Here is a 21,038-nt window from a genome sequence, read left to right on the forward strand (position 1 = left end):
CTGCCGTCCCATTTTATTTGCCATCTTCCCCCTCTTGGCAAAGATTCTTTGCCGTCCGCCTTACAAAAGCATACGGAAAATAACCTCTTCACCAGATATTTTTTTGCCGTCGACTTTGCCGTGAGCTGACGGACGGCAAAGCCTTTGCCGTCCGGGGTTACCCCCTTTGACGTCAGCCATGGCAGACGGCAAATTCTCAGATTCCTGTAGTGAGGGAGCGCTATGCATGATTGTGGGTTCATGCCCCTCTATGTCTAGCTTGAGTGACAGAAACATGAGACTAGGGGATGTGCTATTGCCAGGAGGGAGAAAACAACGGTGCTTGTGACCACGGTTGCAAGGATTGTTTACCTTACGCGTAGTTCGTTAATGCAATTGTCCGTTTCTTTGAGTTTACACTTTGTGTGGGGCTCGCTACTTATTACCGGAGAGATGTTCTGGATAGATATCTCAAGGTGGATGGTTAGTAAGTAGATGCTGATGAATAAATGGTCTACTTGGCTTTGCATACTGCCCATTACTACTGAACCTCTAACTATCAAGTAGCAAAATTAGCATTGTGGTGCGTTCATAATTCTGTCAATTGCCCAACTATGATTTGTTTACCCAAGAATAGTTGTTTATCGTCTTTTGGGAGGTAGACATCACTAGTGAAAATCATGTGACCCCGGTCCATACCACCATCATTGTTTACACCTCCGTCATTTACAACTTTCATTTACTTTTCTGTTGCTATCACTATTACTTTCGCGCTTTTGTTTTGATCATTTCCAAACTACAAGGCTGGAGAGATTGACAACCTCTCTGTACTCGTTGGGAGCAAAGTTATTTGTTGTGTGTGTAGGTCCACATCTTCTGCTAGCGCCAGGGTGGAAGACACCTACTTGTTGATCCTAGGAGTCCTCATGGTTCGATAAACCTTGCACTTCCCGTGTAAGGGAAAACTTGCTGCTGACTACATCTCAACCTTCCACTTGGGGTAACCAACGGGGTGCCAGAAGTATATACATCCTCTCGTAATCAGTGCTTCATGTATATCTATTTAGAGAGTCAAAAGGAATTGGTCATTTACATGGATAGCCATGAAATCCTACATAAAACTTGCGAATCACTGAATATGATATGTTTGATTCCCTACATTAGTTTGCGAGATTAAGACAGTAGTATGTGGGTGAACTAGTTGATGATTTTGGATCAGTAAGAATATTGATGTTAAGTTTTGTGATTCCCGAATATTTCACGTATAGTCTCTGGTTATGCGATGAAGTTGGAGCATAATTTATCCTTGATTGAAATCCTTTATGTTGTTATAATCGGAGTTGCGCGATGGTTAACTCCTCCCAACCTTCTCCCTAGGGGAATGCGAGTAGTGCTTTGGTTCGAGAAAGCTACTAAAATCTTGCAATAAGTATGTGAGTTCTTTATGACTAATGTGAATCCATGGATATACGCAATCTTACCTTTCCGCAATTTCCTAGCCTCTACCGTATCGTGCATTGCCCTTTCTGATCTCGAGAGTCGGTGCAAACTTTGCAGGTGCATCCAAACCCCATGATATGATACGATTTATCACACATAAGCCTTATTATATCTTCCTCAAAACAGCCACCATACCTACCTATTATGGCATTTCCATAGCCATTCCGAGATATATTGTCGTGGAACTTGCACAACTTCCGTTTAAATGACTTGAGCATTCATTGTCATATTGATTTGCATAATCGTAAGATAGCTAGCATGATATTTCCATGAATTGTCCGTTTTTGACATCTTTTGCTACGCTAGATCATTGCACATCCTCGTACACTACTAAAGGCAATCATAGAGAGTCATATCATCCTATCAGTTTTTCATATCGAGTTGTAAGTAAATTGAAGTGTGATGATCATCATTATTGGAGCATTGTCCTAGTGAGAAAAGGACGATAGAGACTATGATTCCCCCAAAAGTCGGGATGAGACTCTGGACAAAAACTGAAAAATGGGGGAGGCCAAAAAACCCTACCACAAAAAAAAAGAGAAAGAATAAAGAACAAAAATGAGAAAAAAAGAGAGAAGGGGCATGCAAATTCCAGACATGTACTTCAAAGTAGCACCATTTTTCTATAGAGGGTCTCCTATATTGTCACTTTCATATACTAGTGGGAATTTTTCATTATAGAGTCTGTTGATGCACACCCACATAGTTTTCATATTGAGCTTTCATACACTGATAGATCTTAGTGCATCCGTTGCATGGCAATCCCTACACCTTGCATTGATATCTATTCATGGGCATCTCCATTGCCCGTTGATAGCCGAGTTGATGCGAGACTTTCTTCTTCACTTTTACCCCTTTAAACATACCACCATATTCTATTCCACCTTTATGTTATATCCATGATTCACGCTAATGAATTGAGTGAGTAATAGAAGCTGAAGCGCGTTAAAAAGTACGATCCAGTTGCTTGGTTTGGCATCGGGGTGCTCATGATATATACCATATGCTAGGAAGACCAAGCATGATAGGCTATATGATTTTGTAGGTATAGCTTTCTTTAGCTTTGTTATTTTGAAATGACGTGATTGTTTGGTAGTAACCCTGAGTATGGATATCTTTTTGTGAGACGATAGACTATTGCCCTGAATCACTCGTATCTTAATATTCTTGCCATGATTAGATATATGATCACGATTATGTTACGTAGCATTCCACATAAAAATTATCTTTTTTATCGTTTACCTACTGAAGGACGAGCAAGAATTAAGCTTGGGGATGCTGATACGTCTCCGTCGTATCTATAATTTTTTATTGTTGAATGCCAATATTATACAACTTTCACATATTTTTGGCAACATTTTATATCATTTATTGGACTAACATATTAATCCACTCCCAAGTGCTAGTTCCTGTTTGTTGCATGTTTTTGTTTCGCAGAATATAAAAATCAAATGAAGTCCAAACACAATATAAATTTACGGAAAATTATTTTGGAATGTATGTGATTTTTGGGGGGTGGAATTAACATAAAAGGAGGCCCACGACGCCGACTACATACTAGGGCGCGCCTAGGTCACCTGACGCGGGATGGTGTCTAGTGGGTGCCACTGAAGTCGGTTGGGGCTCTTCTTCGTATACTAGAAAGCTAATTTATGGACAAAAATGCTCTCGAAATTTCGGCGCAATCGGAGTTAGGATCTCCTGGAATTTAAGAAACGGTCAAGGGCCAGAAAAGAAAAACGCGAATCAAAAGAGAACACAAAGGGAGGTCCAATCTCGGAGGGGCTCCCGCCCCTCCACCGGAATGGAGGCCATGGACCAGAGGGGGAACTCTCCTCCCATGTATGGTGGAGGCCAAGGAAGAAGAATAAGGAGGGGGGCTCTCTCCCCCTCTCTCCCGGTGGCGACGAAGTGCCGATGGGGCAAGGAGCGTGAGGGCGATCTACATCAACAATATTGCTGCCGTCAACACCAACTCCCTCCTCTATTCAGAGGTGTAACACCTCTTCTCCCGCCGTAACTCTCTACTTAAATATGGTGCTCAACTCCACATACTATTTTGCAATGATATGTCACTATCCTATGATGTTTGAGTAGATCTGTTTTGTCCTACGGGTTAATTGTGATATGATGTTATTGATATGAGTTGTGTGTTGATATTATGATGTCCTAAGGTGCCTTTCGTGATGCGCACATATGAAGGATACATGCTTGAGGGTTTGCAATATTTTCATGATTCCCTTATAGTGGGTGGCGAGAGTGACATAAACTTACACCCGAGTAAGGGAGTTGTGCTCGTATGGGAGTAAAGAGGACTTGATGTTTAATGCTTTGGTTGGGTTTACCGTAATGATTTCTAGTAGTTGCAGAACCTTGCTAGAAGTCCAATCATAAGTGCATATGATAAAAGTACGGAAAGTGTGTTAGCGTATGCCTCTCCCTGATTGCACATAATAAGTATCTATCATGTTATGTTCAATTGCATATGGACAATCTTTTTCTTGGGTTACACAAAAATCTTTCTACTAAACATCCACTAACTTTTATTTAGTTCCTCTTTATTTTTACAAAAAATAGTTTTATACTTGTTCTAGGTAAAGTAAGCGTTTGTGCGCATAGAGTTGTATCGGTGGTCAATAGAACTTGAGAGACCATTAATTCTACCTTTAGCTCCTCGTTGGGTTCGACACTCTTACTTATCGGAAAAGGCTACAAAGTTGTGGGTTATCACTCAGCTTTCCGCACGGTCGTTTGGCCACCTCTGGTTGTCGGCGGTGAGCTAGCACGCCGGCGTCGGTCATATCTGCGGAACAATGTGCCCGCTACGGCCACCAGGGGGCGTCTCCGGGAGAACAACACCATCCCACACCGCCCAATGTTTCTGGAGTCGCTGTGTGTCCATCCTCAGCCTGCCGCACCACCTACCATTATCGTGGCATTGCGAGCAGAGAGCACGCCGGTTGCTGTCCGTGGTGCCCGTGAGCCCGTTCCGTCGCGCCGTGGAGTTAGATCAACTTCGAGATTGATTAGGCCGAAAAACTAGAATTGTGCATCGTTTCTAACCCTTCCCCGCCACTGTAACCTCCTCTCCAAGCCCCAACCACGTCGTGATCCGCATCGGAGAAAGTTGCTATGGCAACCGCCTCGGCTACCTATAAGTAGAACCTGTGGAGTGCACTACGACCTCGCACCACTCCATAGAGATCCCAGCTCCGCACCAAGCACCATAGAGGGCCTACAGGAAGTCTTCTTCCCCAGCTCCGGCCGCCCGATCCGCCTCGGGTCCAGGCTAAATTCTCCTAAGGTGGTTAATGCCTTCTACTCAAACCTCGCCCGTGGTCCGCTTGTAATTCATCCTCTCTGATCCGCATGTCAATTTGATACCTGCAGGTCTTAGCGGTGAGCTCCATCTTTCCCGTGGACATCGTCCACCGGAGTGGAAGGGACCGTCGCTGTTGTTGATCCAGTTATTGTCACAAACCTATAAATAAAACCCCCGGGTTGCACTATGACCTCGCACCTTGATACGTCTCCAACGTGTCTATAATTTTTGATTTTTCCATGTTGTTATGTTATCATTCTTGGATGTTTTACAATCATTTTGTAGCAACTTTATATGATTTTTTGGGACTAACCTATTGACATAGTGCCTAGTGTCAGTTGCTCTTTTTGCTTGTTTTTTACTCTGTAGGAAATCAGTGCCAAACGGAGTACAACCGGTGTGAAACTTTTTGGAGATTTTTTGGGCCAGAAGACATCCAATGGGCCAGAGAAGGACCTGGGGGTGCTCCAAGGGGAGCATAGCTGTAACGCCAAAGATGCGGTCCTATCCTTATTTTAGCGCGAGGGCCTCGACAGGGATAGAAACGCATCTCATTGTTTGCCAAGAATAGATATCGTTACAAATACATGTACTGAAAAGATGAGTATAAAGAGTTGGCTTACACTCGCCACAAGCTACATCAGAGTCACATCAATACAATACATACAATGATCATGAAGTAGAGCAGGGTCCGTCTACGGAAGAAAAACAGACGATAAAATAACGACGTCCGTCCTTGCTATCCCAGGTTGTCCGCCTGGAACTCACCCTAGATCGACGACGAAGAAGAAGAAACTAGAAATAGCACAATCAACGTGCTCACGTCAAAGTAACTCATTACATGTACCTGCAACTGGTGTTGTAGTCATCTGTGAGCCACAGGGGACTCAGCAATCTCATTTCTAAAGGTATCAAGACTAGCAAAGCTTAATAGGTGAGTTATGGTTAAGTGGTGAGTCTTGATACGTCTCCAAACTATCTATAATTTTTGATGGTTTCATGCTATTATCTTGTCAAACTTTGGATGTTCTGTATGCCTTTTATATCTTTTGTGGGACTAACTTATTAACTCAGTGCCAAGTGCCAGTTCCTGTTTTTTCCGTGTTTTTGACCCTTTTCAGAGGAGGATTTTGAACGAAGTCCAAACGGAATAAAACCCGTGGAATGATTTTTTCCACAACAGAAGACACGCAGGAGACTTGAGAACCAAGGTAGGGGACCTCGGAGGAGGTCACAAGCCCACCAGGCCCGGCCTAGGGGGGCCGAATCTTGCAGGCTTGTGAGCTCCCTGTGGCTCCCCTGCCCTACTTCTTCCGTCTATAAATTCCCTAAAAATCTTAAACCACGGAGATCATCGAAAGTACTTTTCCGCCGCCGCAAGCTTCTGTCTCCGCAAGATCCCATCTGGGGCACATTCTGGTGCCCTGCCGGAGGGGGATTCGGATATGGAGGGCTTCTTCATCAACACCATGACCTCTCCCATGATGCGTGAGTAGTTCACCATAGATCTACGGGTCCATAACTAGTAGCTAGATGGCTTCTTCTCTCTCTTAGATCTTCAATACAAAGTTCTCCATGATCTTCATGGAGATCTATCCGATGTAATCTTCTTTTGTGGTGTGTTTGTTGAGATCCGATGAATGGTGGATTTATGATCAGATTATCTATGAATCTTATTTGAGTTTCTTCTGATCTCTTATATGCATGATTTCATATCCTTGTAATTCTCTTCAAGTTGTGGGTTTTGTTTGGCCAGCTTGATCTATGATTCTTGCAATGGGAGAAGTGATTGGTTTTGGGTTCATACCGTGCGGTGACCTCACCCAGTGACAGAAGGGGTAGCGAGGCACGCATCATGTTGTTTCCATCAGGGGTAAAAAGATGGGGTTTTCATCATTGGTTTGAGTTTATCCCTCTACATCATGTAATCTTACTTAAGGCGTTACTATGTTCGTCATGAACTCAATACACTAGATGCATGCTGAATAGCGGTCGATGTGTGGAGTAATAGTACTAGATGCAGAAAGTATCGATCTACTTGTCTCGGATGTGATGCCTATATGTATGATCATTGCCTTAGATATCGTCATGACTTTGCGCGGTTCTATCAATTGCTCGACAGTAATTTGTTCACCCACCGTAATATTTGCTATTTTGAGAGAAGCCTCTAGTAAACACTATGGACCCTGGGTCTACTTCACACCATATTTTCAGACTTACTCTTTTACTTTGTTGCACTTTCTGCATTCAGATCTCACTTTGCAATCAATCTTGAAGGATTGACAACCCCTTTATAGCGTTGGGTGCAAGCTCATTTGTGTTTGCGCAGGTAGTATGGACTTGACGAGATTCTCCTACTGGATTGATACCTTGGTTCTCAAACTGAGGGAAATACTTACTGCTCCTGTGATGCATCACCCTTTCCTCTTCAAGGGAAAAACCAATGCAAGCAAGTCTCCGGCAATGTGTCAATTTCTGGCGCTGTTGTTTGAGATGTAGCAGAAGGATTTCTGGCGCCGTTGCTGGGGAGTATCAAGTCAAGAACTGATCCAAGTAAGTGTCGCAAACTCATCTCTTGCATTTAATTTTTTGCCTCTCGTTTTCCTCTCCCCCACTTCTGAAAAAACAAAAAGTTACAAAAAATATTTGCCTTTTTTGTTTGCCTTTTCCGTTTGCCTTTCCTTTGCTTGTGTGCTATGTGCCTTCAATATGCTTGCATCTTCGCTTGCTAAAAATTTAGTGATATGGATCCTCACCCACTTGCTAATCTCTTTAAGAGATCCACTTATGTGGAACCAATTGCTAGTGAGTTGAGTGCACTTGACTTTCTCTATGGAGTTTTGCTTGAGATGCATGAATCTGAAAATCGTGATGAAGAAATTCATGAAATGATTCACGAGGGCTCCTTGAATGAAAAGCATGATTGCAATGGTTTCACTATAAATCCTATTAGTGTCAATCATGCTAAAAATATGCAAAATCCTAAGCTTGGGGATGCTAGTTTTGCTTTGTCCACTACTTGTTGCAATGATCGTGATTGGGGTGACAATTTTTCTTATGATCTTGAAATTTTGTTTAAGCCTCATAATGATTATGATATTTGCAATAATGTTGAAAGTGGGATTGGAGAAGTCATGACTTTAGTTGATGATAATCCCACTATTTTTGAAGAGCGTCAACTTTGCATGCATGTGGATCATGAAAACAATATCCTTAGGGATAGCTATATTGTTGAATTTGAATATGATCTTGCATGTAATTATTATGAGAGAGGAAAATATTGTGGTAGAAACTTTCATGTTACTAAACCACCTCTCGTTGTGTTGAGATTGCTATTATCTCTTTCTTCTTCCTTGCATATGGTAACTATTGGTTGTCTAGACAATCTGTTTTCCTATAAAATGCCTATGCATAGGAAGTATGTTAGACTTAGATGTGATTCTCACATGATTTATGATGCTCTCGCAGCTTCAATTCTTGTCTTTTGTGTGAGCATCATTGAATTATCAATGCCTAGCTAAGGGCGTTAAACAATAGCGCTTGTTGGGAGGCAACCCAATGAATTTAGTTTTTTTTATGTTTTGTTGCGTCCACACTTTCATAATTATGTTGTGATTTTGTTTTTTGTGTTTGAGCCAAGCAAAACCTTTATGACTAGTCTTGGTAATGGTTGTTTGATCCTGCTGGAAAAAGACAGAAACTTTTCGCTCACGAGACGATTTTTCATTTTTATTCAGAAAGAGATTTTGAGTTGATTCTTTTTGCTGCTGGTTGATATGCCTTTTTCCCAGGCCGTCGTAATTTTTCAGATTCTTTGTGGTACCAGAAGTATACGAAGTATACAGACTGGTCTGTTTTTGACAGATTCTCTTTTTGTTGAGTTGGTTGCTTGTTTTGATGAAACTATGGTTAGTATCGGGGGGTAATAGCCATGTAAAAGTGAGAATACTGTAGCCCAACATCAACATAAGTAGAATTTAAGTTTGCTACAGTACCTAAGGAAGTGTTGATTTGCTTTCTGATACTAATGATATCACGAGTTTCTGTTTAAGTTTCGTGTTGTGAAGTTTTCAAGTTTTGGGTGTAGTTCTTATGGACAGAGAGATAAAGCGTGGCAAGAGCTCAAGCTTGGGGATGCCCATGGCACCCCAAGTTGATTCAAGGATGCCGAAAAAGCCTAAGCTTGGGGATGCCCCGGGAAGGCATCCCCTCTTTCGTCTTCAATCCATCGGTAATGTTACTTGGGGCTATATTTTTATTCACCACAGGTTATGTGTTTTGCTTGGAGCGTCTTGTATCGTAGGAGTCTTTTATTTTTGTTGTGTCACAATATTCCTTGCTGCACACCTAGCGAAAGAGACATGCACTCACCGTGATTTTGTCGAGCTTCACTTATATCCTTTGGTTAGGCAATTCAGCTCACATGTGTTTCACTTATATCTTTTGAGCTGGTTGATTTTGCTCTATGTGTTTCACTTCTATTTTTTGGAGCACGGCAGTGCGTGGCATGGTATTTGATCTATGATATGAAAGTAGTCTCAAAAGGGGTAGTTATCCAAAGGGATATGAAAACTTCCACCTTCATGTGCATTCAGTAGTTAGAGAAGTTTGATTCATCTCAATTAGTTTTGAGTTGTGGTTGTGGTAATATTGAAGTTATACTAGTAAGGTGTTGTGGATCTAGAAATACTTGTGTTGAAGTTAGTGATTCCCGTAGCATGCACGTATGATGAACCGCTATGTGATGAAGTCTGAGCATGATTAGTTTATTGATTGTCATCCTTTGTGTAGCGGTCGGGATCGCGCGATGGTTTATACCTACCAACCCTTCCCCTAGGAGTATGCGTTGAATGCTTTGTTTCGATTACTACTAAAACTTTTGCAACAAGTATATGAGTTCTTCATGACTAATGTTGAGTCCATAGTTTAGATGCACTTTCACCTTCCACCATCACTATCTTCTTTAGTGTCGTGCAACTTTCGCCGGTGCATAAAACCCACCATATAGCCTCCATCAAAAGAACTACCATACCTACCTACTATGGCATTTTCAAAGCCATTCCGAGATATATTGCCACGCAACTACCACCATGACATGTGCCAGCACTTCTACATTGCCATTGCATGATCATAAGATAGCTAGCATGATGTTTCCATTGATGTCTATGTCATGATATATCATTGTCACAGTACACTACCGAAGGCATTTCATATAGAGTCATCATTGCTCTAAGTTTTGAGTTGTAAGTGTGATGATCATCATTGATGGAGCATTGTCCCATGTGAGGAAATAAAAGAGGCCAGCGAAGCCCATTTACAAAAATAGGCCAAAGATGCCCACAAAAAAAAGAGGCCAAAGAGCCAACCAAAAAAATGAGATAAAATAGAGAAGGGACAATGCTACTATCTTTCCACACTTGTGCTTATTAAGCACCATGATCTTCATGATTGAGAGTCTCTCGTTTTGTCACCACCATATAGCTAGTGGGAAATTTTCATTATATAACTTGGCTTGTATATTCGAATGATGGGTTTCCTCAAAATTGCCTTAGGTCTTCATGAGCAAGCAAGTTGAATGCACATCCACTAGTTTTCTTTAAGAGCTTTCACATACTCTTAGATCTAGTGCTTCATTTGTATGGCAATCCCTACTCATTCACATTGATATCTATTGATGAGCATCTCCATAGCTCATTGATATGCCTAGTCAAAGTGACCATCTTCTCCTTGTTTGCCTTGCAACCTCCACGACACTCCATTCCACTTATAGTGCTAAAACCATGGCTCATGCTCATGTATTGCATGAGAGTTGAAAAAGTTTGAGAAAGTAAAGGTGTGAAAACAATTACATGGCCAATACCGAGGTTGTGCATGATGATAGAGCATAGCCAGACTATATGATTTTGTAGGGATAACTTTCTTTTGGCCTTGTTATTTTGAAAGTTCATGATTACCTTGCTAGTTTGCTTGAAGTATTATTGTCTCCACGTCAATAGCAAATTATTGTTTTGAATCTTACGGATCTCAACATTCATGTCACATAAGAGGAGTTACAAAGGACATCTATGCTAGGTAGCATGAAATCATCAAAAATTCCTTCTTTATCACTTCCCTACTCGAGGACGAGAAGGAGTTAAGCTTGGGGATGCTTGATACGTCTCAAACGTATCTATAATTTTTGATGGTTTCATGTTGTTATCTTGTCAACTTTGGATGTTTCATATACCTTTTATATCTTTTTTTGTACTAACTTACTAATTCAGTGCCAAGGGCCAGTTCCTATTTTTTCTGTGTTTTTGACTCTTTTCAGATCTGATTTTGGAACGGAGTCGAAACGGAATAAAATCCCCGAAATGAATTTTTCCGGAACAGAAGAAGATCGGGGGACTTGAGGGGCAAGGCAGGAGGCCCACAAAGAGCCCACAAGCCCTGTAGCCGCGGCCAGGGAGGCCGCGGCTACCAGGCTTGTGGCCCCCCTCGAGCTCCCCTGCCCTAGCTCTCTCGCCTATATATTCCCTAACATCCCAGTAAAAATCACGGCGTACACGAATCCACTTTTCCGCTGCCGCAAGCTTCCGTTTCCGCGATATCTCATCTAGAGACCCTTCCCGGTGCCCTGTCGGAGGGCACTTTGGAGCTGGAGGGCTTCTACATCAACATCATTGCCTCTCCAATGACTCGTGAGTAGTCTACTTCAGACCTATGGGTCCGTAGTTAGTAGCTAGATGGCTTCTTCTCTCTCTTGGATCTTCAATACAAAGTTCTCCATGATCTTCATGGAGATCTATCCGATGTAATCTTGTTTTGCGGTGTGTTTGTCGAGATCCGATGAATTGTGGATTTATGGTAAGATTATCTATGAATCTTATTTGAGTTTCTGCTCATCTCTTATATGGATGATTTCATATCCTTGTAATTCTCTTCGAGTTGTGGGTTTTGTCTGGCCAACTAGATCTATGATTCTTGCAATGGGAGAAGTGCTTGGTTTTGGGTTCATACCATGCGGTGACCTTTCCTAGTGACAGAAGGGGCAGCAAGGCACGCATCATGTTGTTGCCATCAAGGGTAACAAGATGGGCTTTCCTCATACATGTGAGATTGTCCATCTACATCATGTCATCTTGCTTAAGGTGTTACTCTGTTCTTATGAACTCAATACACTAGATGCATGCTGGATAACGGTCGACGTGTGGAGTAATAGTAGTAGATGCAGAAAGTATCGGTCTACTTGTTTTGGACGTGATGCCTATATGTATGATCATTGCCATAGATAACGTCATGACTTTGCGCGGTTCTATCAATTGCTCGACAGTAATTCGTTCACCCACCGTCTACTTGCTTTCATGAGAGAATCCACTAGTGAACACTACGGCCCCCGGGTCTACTCACAATTATCATCTCCGGTTTTACTTTTACTTTGCTTTGTTTACTTTTTGCTTTCAGTTCTCACTTTGCAAACAATCTATAAGGGATTGACAACCCCTTCATAGCATTGGGTGCAAGCTCTTTGTGTTTGTGCAGGTACTTGTGACTTGACGCGATCATCCTACTAGATTGATACCTTGGTTCTCAAACTGAGGGAAATACTTACCGCCGTTGTGCTACATCACCCTTTCCTCTTCAAGGGAACACCAACGCAAGGCTCCAAGGCCGCGGGGGAATCCTTTGCATACTTGCCAAGGAAATCCCTATAGGCGTAGCCAGCAGCAATACGTCTCCAACGTATCTATAATTTTTGATGGTTTCATGCTATTATCATGTCAAACTTTGGATGTTTTGTATGCCTTTTATATCTTTTTGGGACTAACTTATTAACTCAGTGCCAAGTGCCAGTTCCTGTTTTTCCGTGTTTTTGACCCTTTTCAGAGGAGGATTTTGAACAGACTCCAAACAGAATAAAAGCTGCAAAATGATTTTTTCCATAACATAAGACACACACGAGAGTTGAGAACCAAGGCAAGGGACCTCGGAGGAGGTCACAAGCCCACCAGGCCCAGCCTTCGGGGGGGGGGCTAGCTGGCTTGTGAGCTCCCCGTCGCTCCCCTGCCCTACATCTTCCGCCTATAAATTCCCTAAAAATCTGAAAGCACGGAGGAGATCATAGAAAGTACTTCTCCACCGCCGCAAGCTTCTGTCTCCGCAAGATACCATCTGGGGCACGTTCTGGTGCCCTGCGGGAGGGGGGATTCGGATACGGAGGGCTTCTTCATCAACACCATGACCTCTCCGATGATACATGAGTAGTTCACCATAGACCTACGGGTCCATAGCAAGTAGCTAGATGTCTTCTTCTCTCTCTTGGATCTTCAATACAAAGTTCTCCATGATCTTCATGGAGATCTATCCGATGTAATCTTCTTTTGCGGTGTGTTTGTCGAGATCCGATGAATTGTGGATTTATGGTAAGATTATCTATGAATCTTATTTGAGTTTCTGCTGATCTCTTATATGTATGATTTCATATCCTTGTAATTCTCTTCGAGTTGTGGGTTTTGTTTGGCCAGCTTGATCTATGATTCTTGCAATGGGAGAAGTGCTTGGTTTTGGGTTCATACCGTGCAGTGACCTCACCCAGTGACAGAAGCGGTAGCGAGGCACGCATCATGTTGTTGCCATCAAGGGTAAAAAGATGGGGTTTTCATCATTGGTTTGAGTTTATCCCTCTACATCATGTCATCTTACTTAAGGCGTTACTCTATTCATCATGAACTCAGTACACGAGATGCATGCTGGATAGCGGTTGATGTGTGGAGTAATAGTAGTAGATGCAGAAAGTATCGGTCTACTTGTCTCGGACGTGATGCCTATATGTATGATCATTGCCTTAGATATCGTCATAACTTTGCGCAGTTCTATCAATTGCTTGACAGTAATTTGTTCACCCACTTTAATATTTTCTATTTTTAGAGAAGCCTCTAGTGAAAACTATGGTCCCCGGGTCTACTTCACACCATATTTTCAGCCTTACTCTTTTACTTCATTGCACTTTCCGCCTTTAGATCTCACTTTGCAATCAATCTTGAAGGGATTGACAACCCCTTTATAGCGGTGGGTGCAAGATCGTTTGTGTTTGCGCAGGTACTCTGGACTTGACGAGATTCTCCTACTGGATTGATACCTTGGTTCTCAAACTGAGGGAAATACTTACTGCTCCTGTGCTGCATCACCCTTTCCTCTTCAAGGGAAAAACCAACGCAAGCAAGTCTCCGTCAATGTGTCAACTTCTGGCGCTGTTGTTTGAGAAGTAGCAAGGCTCCAGCAAGTGACTAAGCATTTATTTGAGGTGACTAACTTACGAGTACAAGAATATGAGGGAGATGATCTACGCATAGCATACATGAACTACTAATGATCAAATGAATGATCCTGAACACCTACTTACCTCAGTCATAACCCCACCGTGTCCTCGATCGGATAAGGAGCTCACGAAAGAGATAGTCACAGTTACACACTCAGTTGGCATATTTTAATTAAGTTTACTTCACGTTATCTAGAACTGGATGTTAAAAATAGTTTCCATGTTGCCAAATAACCGCGAGCACGACTTTTCAAAAGATTTAACCCTGTAGGGGTGCTCCAACTAGTCCATCACAAACTACCACACGCTACGACGGAATGACCACGATCAGGGAAACCCGTGATATCCTCAGGTTCCTGTTGGAAAACCTCAACCTCGAGATAACCCAAAGCATCCTCGGAATCCCTCGCACAAGACGGTGAAAAAAGGTAAAACAAGTGCAGCAAGGCCGCCCGACGTGCCGACATCCCGATAGGAGCCACGTATCTTGTTCTCGGGGCAGAATGGGATGAGTGCAACGTACAGTGGCCTGATACAAATCAGCCGAGTTGCCCCGGTTGGCCCCGTGCATGACTCTATTTTGGACCAGCACTGGCCCTCCCTGTATTATGTTGAACTACTCCTCGGATTCATGACGCCGTATGTTTTTTAGTATTAACAGAATTGTTATGTTGGGAAAATATAGTACCAATGTTGGGCCTTGCCAGACGAGGTTTATCCCAAAAGGAGAATCTAGGGGGTCCGCATAACAACTCCAAGCATGTTAGGAGCGCTCATTTATGGAACATAACACCAGTAGCCGAAACTATGGCGACGAAGGTGGAACAAAACACCAGTCTAGAAAGGCCGAGCCTTCCTCCTTTTACCAAGTATGTAGGTGCACTAAATTAAATAGCAATTAATATGGTGATATAAGAAGGAACCCATGTTAGCACAGGGAAGAAACTGCACCTGCAACTAGTAAGACTAACAAATGGTTAAGCAAGTGGTAACATAGCCAATCAGTGGTTTTCTAGGTTGTAGAAAGGTTGACGGTTTTCATGGCAATGTTGGGAGGCTGATATTTAACAGGTGGTAGGCAACGAGACATAAGAATAGAAACGAAACAACTAGCATGTCAATGATAGTAATGGTATCTAGCGAAATGATCAACTTTCCTGAGATCAAGCTTGGAAGAAGAGTGCATCCGTGAAGCACACGAACGGACGTAGTCGAACGGATCCTCACATTCCGACACGCTTGCAGAACTCTATCGAGACGAAGCAAACCGAAACAACAAGAATAAACACACGATATTCACCACAACACATGCATGACATGATGTATTTCACATATGATGCATGATCAGTTCAAATATGCAAGGCAGGGCATGGCCATTCATATCAGTCAAATGCTACACATTAAGTGAAGCTCAATATGCAACGACTTGCATACTGACAGAACTCCACATTTAATTATTTAGTTCACTCCAATTTATTTACACGACAATATTAAATGTTGTTAACCATGGAAAGTGGTGAAGCACAAAGTAAGCTACCTATCTAGGCATTTTAAATGTGGCCAAAAATGACATATAGTGTCTCCAAACTAACCCCACACGTTAACGTTGTAATCTGTCCAGATTTGTCCTAATCACATTTCATCTTTGTTAAATGGAAAAACAAAGTGGTTCACATGATTCTACTCGCCGTTCAAGTATATTTACATATATGGCAAATCTCCAACGGAGCTATGGTTAATAAACTATGACCTAAACCGTTTCTATCACGCCGACACGCAAACCGATGCAAACAACACGTTAAACAACTTTAAATATGCATGAGAGTTGACAAATCTTAGTCTACGAGAAATTATAATTACTTTACATATTTAACTCTCTGCGATCCTACGACGGCGACCAGTGGCTAGGGGCTCCGGAGGAGGCTGTGCACGCGGGTCTTGGCCGGATCCCGCCGGATCCGGGCCGGAGATGGCCGGCACCGAAACGCATGGCGGCGTAAGGCCTCGGGAGCGCGGGGCCTTGGCCGGCTGGCTGCGGCTGGCTCGGGAGAAGGTCTGGCAGCGAAGGCAACTTGCCGGAGGGGCTGCAGCAGGGCCAGTACTAGCGGCGGCGTGAGGGCGAACCCCAGGCCCGGGATGGCTTCGGGGGGAAGGAGGAGCGCGGGGCTGGCTGCGGGAGCTAGCTCATGAGCGGCGGCGGCGGATCCAGGCCAGGCGGGCCAGATCTAGGCTCACGGGCCCGGCGGCTGAGGTACGTGGATCTAGTGGGAGAGCTGCGGGGCTAGGGTTTGGTCTGCGCGGATCTTGAGGCAGGGGCTGGCTGTCCAAATTGGGCATGGAGGGCTGTTTAAATAGGGAAAGGCGGGTTAGGGTTAGGGAAATTAGCCCTCTTTCAAGCCGCTGGATTGCGATCCGACGGTCCAGAACGGAGGGGTGGCTAGGTAGGTGATGTTGGGCTGCATGGAATAGGCTTGGTGCCAAGAGAGGTAAGACGACACACGGCGAAAGAGTTTCAAAACACCGAAAACTTCCAACAATAAACCGACGACCGTGTCGCTACGGCCAACCGTTCGGGTATCAAACAAACTCGATTGCGATGAAATTTGGCAGGCGGCCGAACTACACTAAAACAAAACTGCACGCCAAGTTTCGACACAATCCGAGAATATTTTACAGACACTTTCAAAAACAAGATTTTATCGATGTCGCACGCACGTGAGTGTGTCCTCGGGCTCAAAGCATTCAAAGATGAACACGGAGAGAACCAACAACTAATAACAGATGCAAGTTTGACAAAAATGGCGGCAATGGAGTGCTGATGCAATTCGGATGATGCGAATGATGCGATGATGAATGTGATAGACTAACGAACCACATGACGAGAACGAAATAAAAGGGGAATCTTCTTGACCGTCGGTCTCGGGCTATCACAATAACTCACGAGGGCAATCCGAGACAGCACCATCCCGCAGCTCCTCTTCGCTCTATAAATACCCAGATATTCCAGAAACCATAAGGGAGTAGATGAAATTTTATTCCAGCCACCACAAGTTCCAGAACCACGAGGTCCAATCTAGAGACCTCTTCCGGCACCCCGCCGAAGGGGAACATGATCACTGAGGGGTTCATCATCCTCATTGGTGCCTCTCTCATGATGCATGTGTAGTTCATATCATACCTACGGGTCCATAGGCAGTAGCTAGATGGCTTCTTCTCTCTATATTTCTCAATACTATGGTCTCTTGGAGATCTATTTGATGTAATGCTTATGTGCGGTGTGTGTGTTGGGATCCGATGAAAAATGAGTTTATGATCAGATTTTGCATTGATTTTCATATCCAATCTTGATTATTATTGCCTCGTATTTCTTCTCAGATTTTTTTTTTGCCCAACTTTATCTATTTATCTTGCAATGTGAAGAGGAGCTTTGTGATGGGTTTGATTTTGTGGTGTCCTTTCCAAGTGACAGAAGGGGCAGCAAGGCACACATGTATCATTGCTATTAAGGACAAAACTATGGGTCTGATCCTACCTGAATATATCATGTCTACATCATGCCATTTTTCATATTGCATTACTCTGTTTCTCCATGAACTTAATACACTAGATGCATGCTGGATAGCGATCGATGTGTGGAGTAATAGAAGTTGATGCAGGCAGGAGTCAGTCTACTAATCTTGGACATGATGTCTATATCCATGATCATTTTCTTGAATATCGTCATGGTTACTCGTTGTTCTATCAATTGCCCAACAGTAATTTGTTCACCCACTGTTGCTATTTTCATGAGAAGCCACTAGTGAAATCGACGGCCCCCGTGTCTATTTTCCTATCATATACTTTCAGATCTATACTGCTATTTGCCTTTTCCTTTATTTGCAACTTTTATTTTCAGATCTATATTATCAAAAACACAAAAATACCTTGCTGCACTTTTTTGTTACTTCTTTCATTTCGTGTTTACTTGAGATCTATTTATCAAATCTATCATCAAACTATCTATCTTTTTTACCCACGAGGGATTGACAACCCCTCTTTTACGTCGGGTTGCAAGTATTTGTTATTTGTGTGCAGGTACCGCTTACATAGTGTTGCGTGATTATCCTACTGGTTCGATAACCTTGGTCTCATCACTAAGGGAAATACCTACCGTTGATGTGCTGCATCATCCCATCCTCTTTGGGGAAAATACCGGCGTAGTTCAAGGGATATCAAAAGGATTTTCGGGCGCCTTTGCCGGGGAGACATCATCAACATTATCAGGTTCCTAATCACAAATCTCATCTCCATGCAATTTACAGTATTTTCCATTTTCCTCTTGTTTTCATCTCACCCACTTCACAAAAATTTGCCGTTTTATTCGCATTCTTTTTCGTTTGCCATTTTCTCGCAGGATATGTTATTTAGTGCGTAGTGACGATGACCCAAGAGAATACCAAGTTGTGTGGCTTTTCTAGTAGCAACAATAATGATTTTATTGGCACTCCGATAGTCCCTCCCGCCTCTAGTGCGGAGTCTTATGATATTAATACTGCTTTGCTGAATCTTGTTATGTAGGAGCAATTTTCTGGCACTCCTAATGAGGATGTCGCGTCCCATCTAAACACGTTCATACAATTATGTGATATGCAAAAGAAAAAAGATGTGGACAATGATATTGTGAACTTGAAATTATTTCCATTTTCTTTGCGTGATCGTGCAAAAATTTGGTTCTCATCTTTGCCTCGCGATAGTATCAATTCTTGGAATAAGTGCAACGATGCTTTTATCACTAAGTATTTTCCGCCTGTGAAAATTATTTCCCTTAGAACTGAGATCATGAATTTTAAGCAACTTGATAATGAACATGTTGCACAATCTTGGGAAATAATGAAATTGATGCTAAGGAATTGCCCAACTCATGGGTTAAATCTTTGGATGATCATACAAATTTTTTATGCGAGGTTTAATTTTGTTTCTAGAAATATTTTATATTCCGCCACAGGAGGTAATTTTATGGAAATTACTTTGGGTGAAGCTATCAAGTTCCTAGATAATATCATGGAAAATTATTCACAATGGAAAACCGAAAGGGCACCTACTAGTAAAAAGGTTATTTCGGTTCAAGAAATTAGTACGTTGAGTGAAAAAGTTGATGTTCTGATGAAATTGGTTGCTAATAAGAACTCTCCTATTGATCTTAATGATGTGCCTTTGTCTACTTTGATTGATCAAAATAATGATGTCATAGATGTGAATTTTATCTCGCGGAACAATTTCATTAACAATGCTTATATAGGAAATTTTAATCCTAGGCCTTTTCCTAGAAATTCCTATAATAATTATCGTAATTCCCATGGTAATGCCTCTGATAATAATAATAGGAACCCCTCTAATCTTGAGAATAATATTAAAGAATTTATCAATACTCATAAAGTTTTCAACACTACAATGGAAGAAAAGTTGAGTAAGATTGACGATATGGCTAGAAGTATTGCTAGAATTTCTAATGATGTTGAAAATCTCAAGTTGAAACTTTTTGTGCTAAAAGTAGAAGAATCAATTAAATCTATATATGTTTCTATGCATGAAAGTAAGAAAAGAAAAGCTATGCTTAGAGCTAAAAGAGATTTTTTAGAAAGAGCGTTTTCTAGTGATTGCTTTCACAAAAAATATGAAGATCTAAAAATGATTGGTGTTTCTTCTATTGATTCCTTGTTTAGTAATATTAATATTGCAGAAAAAGTGACTTGATATGAGTCAACTTTAGCTATAAGGCTTCCCGATAATTCGGAGGGTGAAAATCTTGTAGAAATTTTTGATAAGAGTGGGTTTGGAGAGGTCAAGACTTTAACTAGTGATGTGACCACTATTTTGGATTACAAAGACTTTACCTACGATAGTTTCTCCTTGATCAATTGTATTTCTTTGTTGCAATCCATGATAAATTCACCTCATGCCTATGAACAAAATAAAGCTTTTTCTAAACATATTGTTGATGGCATTATGAAAGCATTATAGGAAAAGTTGGAATTAGAAGTTTCAATTCCTAGAAAATTGCATGATGAATGGTAACCTACCATCAAAATCAAGATTAAAAATCATGAGTGCAATGCTTTATGTGATTTGGGTGCTAGTGTTTCCACAATTATGAAGTCTCTTTGTGATGTTCTTGGTCTTAACAATATTGAAGAGTGTTCTCTTAATTTGCCATTGGCGGATTCTACTACTAAAAAGCCTCCGGGAAGAATTAATGATGTTCTTATGCTTGCAAACAATAATTATGTGCCCATAGACTGTATTTTTCTTGATATTGATTGCAATCCGTCTTGTCCCATTATACTTGGTAGATCATTTTTGCATACTATAGGTGTCGTGATTAATATGAAAGAAGGGAATATTAAATTTCAATTTCCACTAACAAAAGGGTATGGAACACTTCCCTAGAACCAAGATTAAACTACCATATGAATATATCTTGAGGGAAACCTATGGTTCATCAAACAAAGATCACAACACTTGAAATCTATGCTTTATGCCTAGGTAGGGGCGTAAAACGATAGCGCTTGTTGGGAGGAAACCCAATGAATAAAGTTATTTTTGCCTTATTGTTTCTGCTTTTGAGTGTTCACATAATTATGCTTCTGTTATGATTGTGTTTGTATGTTTTAATTGGTGTTTGTGCCAAGTAAAGTCTTTGGGATCATGCTAGGTGGTAGATCATTTGATCTTGTGTGAAAACCAAAACTTTTGCGTTGAGTAGCATAATTTCGGAAATCCACAGGAACGATGAAAACTTCTGAATTTTTGACAAGATTCATATAAAAACTTCCTACGTTGTCCTAATTTTTCAGAATTTTTAGAGTTACAGAAGTATGACTAAAATGTGCGTCTTTACAAACTGTTCTGTTTTTGATAGAATATGTTTTCATTGTGTTATGTGCTTGTTTCGATGCATCT

Source organism: Hordeum vulgare, chromosome 2H, assembly GCF_904849725.1.
Source record: "Hordeum vulgare subsp. vulgare chromosome 2H, MorexV3_pseudomolecules_assembly, whole genome shotgun sequence".
NCBI classification, from domain to species: Eukaryota; Viridiplantae; Streptophyta; class Magnoliopsida; order Poales; family Poaceae; genus Hordeum; species Hordeum vulgare.